The sequence below is a fragment of the Stigmatopora nigra genome, chromosome 7 (genome assembly GCF_051989575.1).
Source record: "Stigmatopora nigra isolate UIUO_SnigA chromosome 7, RoL_Snig_1.1, whole genome shotgun sequence".
Classification (NCBI taxonomy): domain Eukaryota; kingdom Metazoa; phylum Chordata; class Actinopteri; order Syngnathiformes; family Syngnathidae; genus Stigmatopora; species Stigmatopora nigra.
The window spans coordinates 15,052,133-15,060,995 of NC_135514.1; the positions used below are offsets into that span (position 1 = coordinate 15,052,133).

General features: G+C 32.5%; 1 long non-coding RNA gene across 1 annotated transcript; it reads right to left on the reverse strand.

Moving 5' to 3' along the window:
• Positions 1-382: 382 nt before the first annotated feature.
• LOC144199624 (uncharacterized) lies at positions 383-4,902 on the reverse strand. The gene is made up of 2 exons (XR_013326950.1): positions 4,808-4,902; positions 383-493 (listed from the first exon to the last, which is right to left on the reverse strand). It is a non-coding gene; the product is annotated as an uncharacterized LOC144199624 (long non-coding RNA).
• Positions 4,903-8,863: the final 3,961 nt, after the last annotated feature.

The following is an 8,863-nucleotide window of genomic DNA, read 5'->3' on the forward strand; positions in this document are numbered from 1 at the left end:
ACAATGCTCATTAGAGGCTAAAAATTTAGAAAACACTTTGGGAAAAAAACCTAAAACCTACTTTAATCGGCTAACCATCAAGTCAAGTTATCCCATGTTGGCTGTGGGATAAGCTCCAGCACCCCCGACCACGCTTAAAAAACAAATGAATGAAAAACGAACTATTGTGACATTTCTGTCGTGCTAAAGAATGTGTGTCAATTGACAGGCTTGAGTTTGTAGGGTCACCGTTGCGTCACGCTACGCCATCCGCGCCCAAACAAAAGCCAGCACCGGCACCCCCGCCCCCGACCTCGGCGTCATCGGATCCCAACAAGGAGGCCATTGACGGAGAGACAAACGAGAGAGAGAGAGAGCATCCGTTTTTCTTGGTACAAATCACTTGCCTCAGCACCGGGTTCTTTCTCGCCCGTTTTTTTCTCGCCCGCCGGCAGGCCTCTTTCGTCTGATTGGCTGCCTCGTCCGGACTCCGCCTCTTTCAAATCTTGTAATTCTGGAGAGAGGAAAAACAAGTTAGTGAGTCTTCATTCATGTATAAAACATATTTAATGATTGACTTATTAATTATTTGTGTTTTTATTTAAATATTGTTATACTTTTATAATCACAATAAAAGCATTTAATTCAATATCTAAGTATGTTAACATACAGAAAATTTGTCAATTTTTTTTACACAAACACACATGCACTTTGTATATTTTAACATTATTAGAAAAATAGAAAAATTGTAAACAGAAGAGAATAAAATTTAAAAAAATTTAATTAATTCAATTGTATTTTTTTTATAACTCGAGATATTAATGTAAAAAATCTATTTGATTTATTTAATAAGGCACAGCACATTAATGAACATATTTATATTCATGTTAATGAACATATGTAAATATGTAAAATAATTTTTAGCTTTAGTCCCTTGTGTAGGTTGCGCAATTTTTATAATTATTAAAGGTTATTATAAACAAAAATGAATGAAAAATGGAATATGTCAAATGGAATTAATAAAGTCAAAATATGAGGCATTTTTGGTAAAAAAAAATGCAGCTAACATGTGACATAAAAAGCCAAAACTGTAATTATTGATCTAAAATGCAGATTTATGCTGAGGAATGTTTGGAGGCGGGGCACGGTCATAGGCTCCACCCACCCAGTCTCGAGATGGATTCCACAAAAGAACGCCTGTCTTGTCTAAATATTAACATTAACATATTCAACAAAATAAAGATATTAGCATACATTCCCTAAAACAAGTACAAAAGAAGTTAATCAAATTAGCATCAATTCATATTGGAATTCCCGGGGTGCATCCCATTTCGTTTTCTGCTCATTTGGGTCCATTTCAAGCATACTTGGTTATCCCACATTGAAAGTTCTCATCAGTCAAAAAACAACCACCCACAGACCGGATCGGATTCCCTGGCGGACCATTTCTGGCCCACGCACCTTATATTTACCACCTTAAGCCTAGATTTGATAACTATTTGGTTTTAACTACCCATTTAAAAGATTATTTCCATTTAAAAATGGCCTTAAATCAGCAAAAACGTGCCGTCATAGGTCGCCACCCACGCCACACGCGACTGTTAGCATAAGCGCGCTAACACATTCGTCCGCGTGGGTCGAGTGCAGCTATGCAACCTCCTTCCTCGTTTTCTGACTCGCCATTGTCTCTGTAAAACAATCCCTTAGCGCAAACCGCCATTTTTTTTTTGTTTTTAACCCATTCGCCTCCATTGGCGACCAATCTCCGCCAAGAGACGATTGGACGTCAATTGCCATAGAACAGAACTAGCTCCTGTCCGTCATCTTGACGCAGGGTTTTTTTGCGGAGGGTGCCGGAGGAGAGTTGAGAGAATGGAGAGCTTGTGGAGATCGCACGCAAGGACACTGGGCGGCCATTGTGTGCCAAGATGAGCGCCGGAATTTTTTTTTTTTCGATCCGCAATTGGCCCGTTTGGCGAGTCGTGACGTAAAAGAAGAGGCCCTGGCGTCCCTCTCCCCCCCCCCCACCCCGACTTAAAAAAAAAAAAAATGGAAGACACAGTGGAGCAGCAGATGGTCTTGGAGCATGACGACTCCCACTCACAGATAAACAGTCAGTCGTGCCAGTAGCCAATTCAAGCTCAAAGCTGCTAATGTAGAATGGAGCTAAGAAAAGGACAATTGCTAATCTATATATATATATATATATATTTTTTTTTAATGAAAAAGCAAGTGGCTAATTAGAATTTTACATTTTTTGTTATAAAAAGGCAAGTTGCAAATAGGGAGAGTTGCTAATTTATTTTTTAATGAAAAATATGTTGCTATATGACATTTTTTTTAATGAAAAGGCGAGCTGCTAATTTTTTTTAATGAAAAATATGTTGCTATACCACGTTTTTTTAATGAAAAGGCGTGTTGCTAATTTATTTTTTTTTAATGAAAAAGCAAGTTGCTATATGACATTTTTTTTAATGAAAAGGCGAGCTGCTAATTTTTTTAAATGAAAAATATGTTGCTATATTACATTTTTTTAATGAAAAGGCGGGTGGCTAATTTATTTTTTTAAAGAAAAAGCAAGTGGCTAATTTGAATGTTATATTTTGTTATCAAAAGGCAAGTTAATATATTTTTTAATGAAAAGGCAAGTTGCTATTTTTTTAATGAAAAATATGTTGCTATATGACATTTTATTAATGAAAAGGCCAGTTGCTAATTTGTTTTTTTTAATGAAAAATATGTTGCTATAATACATTTTTTAATGAAAAGGTGGGTGGCTATTTTATTTTTTTAATGAAAAAGCAAGTGGCTAATTAGAATTTTACATTTTTGTTATAAAAAGGCAAGTTGTTAATATATTTTTTTAATGAAAAGGTGAGTTGATAATTTTTTTTAATGAAAAATATGTTGCTATATTACATTTTTTTAATGAAAAGGCGAGCTGCTAATTTATTGTTTTAATGAAAAATATGTTGCTATATCACATTTTTTTAATGAAACGGCGAGTTGCTAATTAATTTTTAATGAAAAAGCAAGTTGCTATATTACATTTTTTTATGAAAATGCAAGTGGCTATTTTTTTTTAAATGAAGCGAGTGGCTAATTTAAAAAAATAAATAATGATGAGGGGGCTAATTCAATTTTTTTATGAAAAGGCGAGTTATTGTATTATTTTGTAAGAAAAAGGCAAGTTGCTAATTTATTATTATTTTTAAATGAAAAAGCGAGTGGCTAATTTACATTTTTTTGGAAAAGGCAAATTGTTATTTTATCATTTTTTAACAAATGCAGGTTGCAAATATATTATTATTTTTAAATGAAAAAGCGAGTGGCTAATTTATTTTTTTTAAATGAAAAAGCGAGTTGCTAATTTAATTTTTAACATTTTTTAATGAGCAAAAATAGCAAGGGTTCACGGTAAAAAGAAAATATATATTTTTCAAATTTCAGCAAAATTTCTTGCCTTCTAAAAGTGTCAATTTACGATTTTCTGTCCACTGTGGCGACCAATCTCTGACCTGACAGTGATTTACATACAGCTTGTTTCAAAGTTAGCGAAGGCAAATCTTTAGCTAGGCGATGGCAACCCAACAATTACCCACTAAAGCCGACTCACTCATATCTCAAAGCGACATGACACCCCATTTAGTCGTATGTCAAAACACGATTCCAAACCACACAAGTGTCACATTTTACGGATGACAGATTTTGGGACTAAATCTGAAAAGGTCTACTTGACATAACGGCTAAGCGCTAACGTTGAAATGCCAATTTTATTGAGCAAAAAAAGACTAAAACGGCCGGCATGCAAGATTTTTTTTGGCAGAAGTACTGAGGGTGAGGACGGCGTTGCCAGTGGGCAGATGGCGATCCGCCGTTTGGGACGACATTTTCCTTCCGCTAAAAACCCGGGGGTTGGCCAAAAAAAAATGCACTCGCTACGACGTATTAGGCGGAGGAAAGGGGAGTGGCTTCCGCTAGCGAGTTTCAGAATGGATTTTCACATTTTTATAGATTTACACCAAAAAAAATAATAATTAAAAAACATTCCCTCAGAAAAAAAATGTGATGCAGTAAAGTCGCGGTATCTGAGGGATTACTGTAATAACATAATTAGGATTTTGTGACAGTTTGTATGTTAAATAAAATCTATTTTACAAAAATTTTAAAAATTCTATGCATGTTATTTAAGACACACCCACTACATTGTAATATTATTTTACTATTACTTTAATATTATTGTAATATTTTTTAATATTATTTTAATATTATTTTTATATTATTTTAATATTATTTCAATATTATTTTAATATTATTTCAATATTATTTCAATATTATTTCAATATTATTTCAATATTATTTCAATATTATTTCAATATTATTTTAAAATTATTCCAATATTATTTTTAAATTATTTTAATATTATATTAATATTATATTAATATTTTAATATCATTTTAATATCATTTTAATATCATTTCAATATCATTTTAATATCATTTTAATATTACCCACTCTTAATTACACATTACAGGTTTCCAAACTATAAATACCCACACAAATTAATCAAACTAAACTACAGGTTACAACTATTAAAAAAAAAATCAAAATAAAAACATAAATAAATACCTTAATTCACACTGACTCAATTCTTAGTCCAAACACAATGAAAGTCCAAATATTGACTTTCAAAATCCATAACATCCCTTTTACACCCCAAATTCCCGCAAAAATCCCACCAAACATAAACACCCCAACCCTAATGAATAAAAACCAATCAATCCCCAAATAAAAACCATCCACAAATAAAGCCAAGCTAGCTCAATACCTGTTTCCCCCAGTCACGAGCTGCCTCCCCGTCACCCCGCCGCGCGCCGAAGCCAGTCACCACTCTCTGTACCAAGCCCCAATGGCGACCCGCCACGGGCCCTGCCCCCCCCCGCACCCCCCGCTGGCGAGCCCCCTCGTAACAATCCCCGGTTTAGTGAGGCAGGGCGGCATTGTTCGAATGGAGCCACAATGGCCGCACTGTCTTCCATTCTGTGCCATTGCGACCTCCACCAAGCAAGACACTTTGTTTCAATTCAACCACCTGCCCAACACGGAATGGTCTCAATAAGGGGGTTTCGTTCTGAAAATCACCTTTTCCTGCCATTTTAAACGAATTAGACGTCTATAGCTGTCCATGGCGGCCATTTTCCCTCCATTCTACACACTATAACTACCTTTGTTCTTTGTAGGACTGTGCCTGACACCACATAACAAAAGCTAGCCAAAGAATGCTGTATTAGCATGTAGCAGTCAGGGTTTCTTTTAAAGAGCATGTTTTAGTGCAGTGGAAATAAATTAGACGTCTATAAATGTCAATGGTAGCCATTTTCTAACTGTACACTATTGTTCGTGGTCAGACTGGAAGTCTCGGTGAAAGGATACGATGAAAACTAGCCGTTAGCGCGTTAGCATGTGGTAGTGGAGGAATTTAATGGAGAATTTTTTTGATATATTTCAGTAGCAATGAGTCATTCGCAATTGTACGTACTATATACTTTAGTACTTGTATTCTCTTAGATGTCATTAGCAGGTTAGCATATACGAAAAACTACCCAAAATATTCTCAAACCACATTAGCGCGTTAGCAAATATCCAAAAATCGACCCAAAATATTTTGTCAAACATTTTTTAGGGTATTAGCATATAGCAACAAAAAACTACCCAAAATATTCTCTCAGGTGGAATTAGTGCGTTAGCATTAGCGTCTTAGCATAAAGCAACAAAAATCTACCCAAAGTATTTTTTGAAACATCGTTAGCGCGTTAGCATATAGCAACAAAAAAAATCTACCCAAAATATTTTCTCAAACATTGTTAGCGCATTAGCCTATAGCAACAAAAAACTACCCAAAATATTCACTCAAACCTCATTAGCACGTTAGCATATAGTAACAAAAAAAAATACCCAAAATATTCTCTCAAACATCATTAGCACATATCAACAAAAAACAACCCATAATATTCTCTCAAACATCATTAGCATGTTAGCATATAGCAACAAAAAACCACCCAAACAATTCTCTCAAAGGTCATTAGCGCCTTAGCATATAGCAACAAAAAAACTACCTAAAATATTTTCTCAAACATCATTAGCATGTTAGCATATAGCAACAAAAAACTACCTAAAATATTCTCTCAAAAATCGTTAGCGCCTTAGCATATAGCAATGAAAAAACACCCAAAATATTCTATCAAACGCCATTAGTGCATTAGCACATAGCAACCAAAATACTACCCAAACAATTCTCTCAAAGGCCGTTAGCATATAGCAGACATTTTCTTTAGTAATATTCCAGTGCCGTTTACTCCATTTTAAACGAATTAAACGTCAAAATGTCCGTCATTCCCATTCTTAAACACTATAGCTACCTTTGTTCTTTGTGGCATTGAGCCTGACACCAAAAAAATCAAAAGCTAGCCAAACAATTCTCACCATCACTGTTAGCGCTTTAGCATGTAGCCCAAAAAGAAGGATACTTTGTGAAATATAATCACATATGGCAGTTTTTTGTTGTTGTTTTGTTTAAATTGTGTTGTTAGTAGAGACAAATAGAGTTTTAGTCATGTTGTCGGAGTACTAAAAGGTTTACTGGACAGAAGAAAGGAAGCATTGTGCTTTTGAGCACTTGAGCAGACTCAAACTATGCATGGATGGCTGACATGAATGACAGCAGAAAAATGTTGGGAGGGAACAACAAGAATGTCACATTAGGAAAAAGAAGAAAAAAAGTTGGATCTTTCTAGTGTTGAATAATGGCAGTTTAGAAAGATATACAGTAATCCCTCAAATATCGCGGCCTCAGGACATCGAAGATTTTCTTCTAGGGGAATTTTTTATTTTATTTTTTAATGATTTTTTTTGTTAAATTCATAAAAATGTGAAAATCCACGCTGAAATTTAAAACGGAAGCCACGCCCACTGTCGTTTGTTTGCTGTTGGGACTCAAAATTGAAGTAAAATAATAAGAAAATTTTTTTTTTTGTTGATAAATTATTTTTTTTTTTTTAAATTGTATTTTATTTTTATATTTTTAAATAAGGGTGACTATACTATACTGTTTTTTTTTTTGTTTATTGTGGTTATATCTGGTCTATTTTGGTTTGTTTTTGTGTAAGATTTTTACAGGTTGTAAAGCCGGAATGAAAATAAAAGGCCCAAAATTTTCCACAAAAAACTTCACAGCCAATGTGAAAAAATATATAAAACAAAAAAAACCTCAAAGAAATCAAAGTCGTACTGACATGATCAAAGACAATCAAATAAAAGACTAAAATCCAGCAAAAATGGCATTAACCAAAATATATATTAATTAATTATTCATGTTTCATGAATATCAAATATTTATTTAAACGGTTTAGAACACTGACTAACTAATAAAATTTAAATCAGGTAAAAATACTTTTATCTAATCCTCCCTACTTCACCCACATTTTTACACATTAATTTATGCCCAAAAAACTGAAAAAGTTTTCTCCTAAAACCTCATTGATACATTATTAGGCACGCCTTTGATGTCTTATCAATACTACAAAAAAATAAAACAAAATTTAAATCTGGAAAAAAAAAATGTTTTTATCTAATCCTCTCTACTTTTCCCACATTTTTACTCATCAATTTATGTCCAAAAAACTGAAAAAGTTTCCTTCTAAAACCTCATTGATACATTATTAGGCACGCCTTTGATGTCTCATTAATACTACAAAAAAATAAAACAAAATTTAAACCTGGAAAAAAATGTTTCTATGTAATTCTCCCTACTTTTCCCACATTACTACTCATTAATTCATCCAAAAACCTGAAAAAGTTTCCTTCTAAAACCTCATTGATACATTATTAGACACGCCTTTGATGTCTTATCTATAAACTCAAGTCTTTGAAAGACATTTTTCCTCCCAAAAACATTCAAATCTAAAAATTCTAACCTGTCAATATTAAAGTACCACACTCCTTTCATACATGGTGACATACACTATACATTATAGATATATTTTTGGGTTAAAATAAAGAAAAAATGAGAGCTCTTACCTTCTGAAGCGGATGGGATGGATTGAAGGATGTGAAGTGATGCCAGTGGTCCTCTTTCGCTCTTTTTTGCCCTCCCTCCCTCTCTTCTCGCTGTGATGTAACATGCTCCGTCCTTTATGTTAGTAACACTTATTTTTGCACATTAAGTTATTATTCTTTTAAGTAGTTCAAAGCCTGTGAAGTTGAGGCTCATGTCGTGGGTGTTACAGCATCTTTTTTTAAATTTATTCATTTATTTATTTAATTTGATTAATTTACAATAAAATATGGTGAAAATATTCGAACTATGTCTAAACGGGAATAATGAGTAAAATTTTGTGCGTGTATCAAAACTGATTAGTTAATTAATTGGTGTTTTTTTTGCCTGCAGGTTCGGGGTTATCCACTAGAGGGCACAGGTCTGAAGAGATTAGTACTAGTTCTTTGAATGTCATAATACATGTTTAATTTTATTTATTATTTAATTTTATATATATTATATATAATATTCTATGTATTTTATTATTAGTAGTAGTTATAGTAGTATTTAATTTTATTTATAATATATATTATAAGAGTAGTTTTATTTTATGATTACTATTAAATATTTAATTATATATATTATTTTTTTATTTTATGTTATTATTATTATTATTAAATATTTAATTATTATATACTATGTATTTTTTTATTTTATTATTATTCAATATTTAATTATTATATCTATTATAATGTTATTTTTTATTTAATTTTATTATTATTATTTAATATTTAATTATTATATATAATACTATTATTGTTTTATTTTATTATTTATTACTATAATATT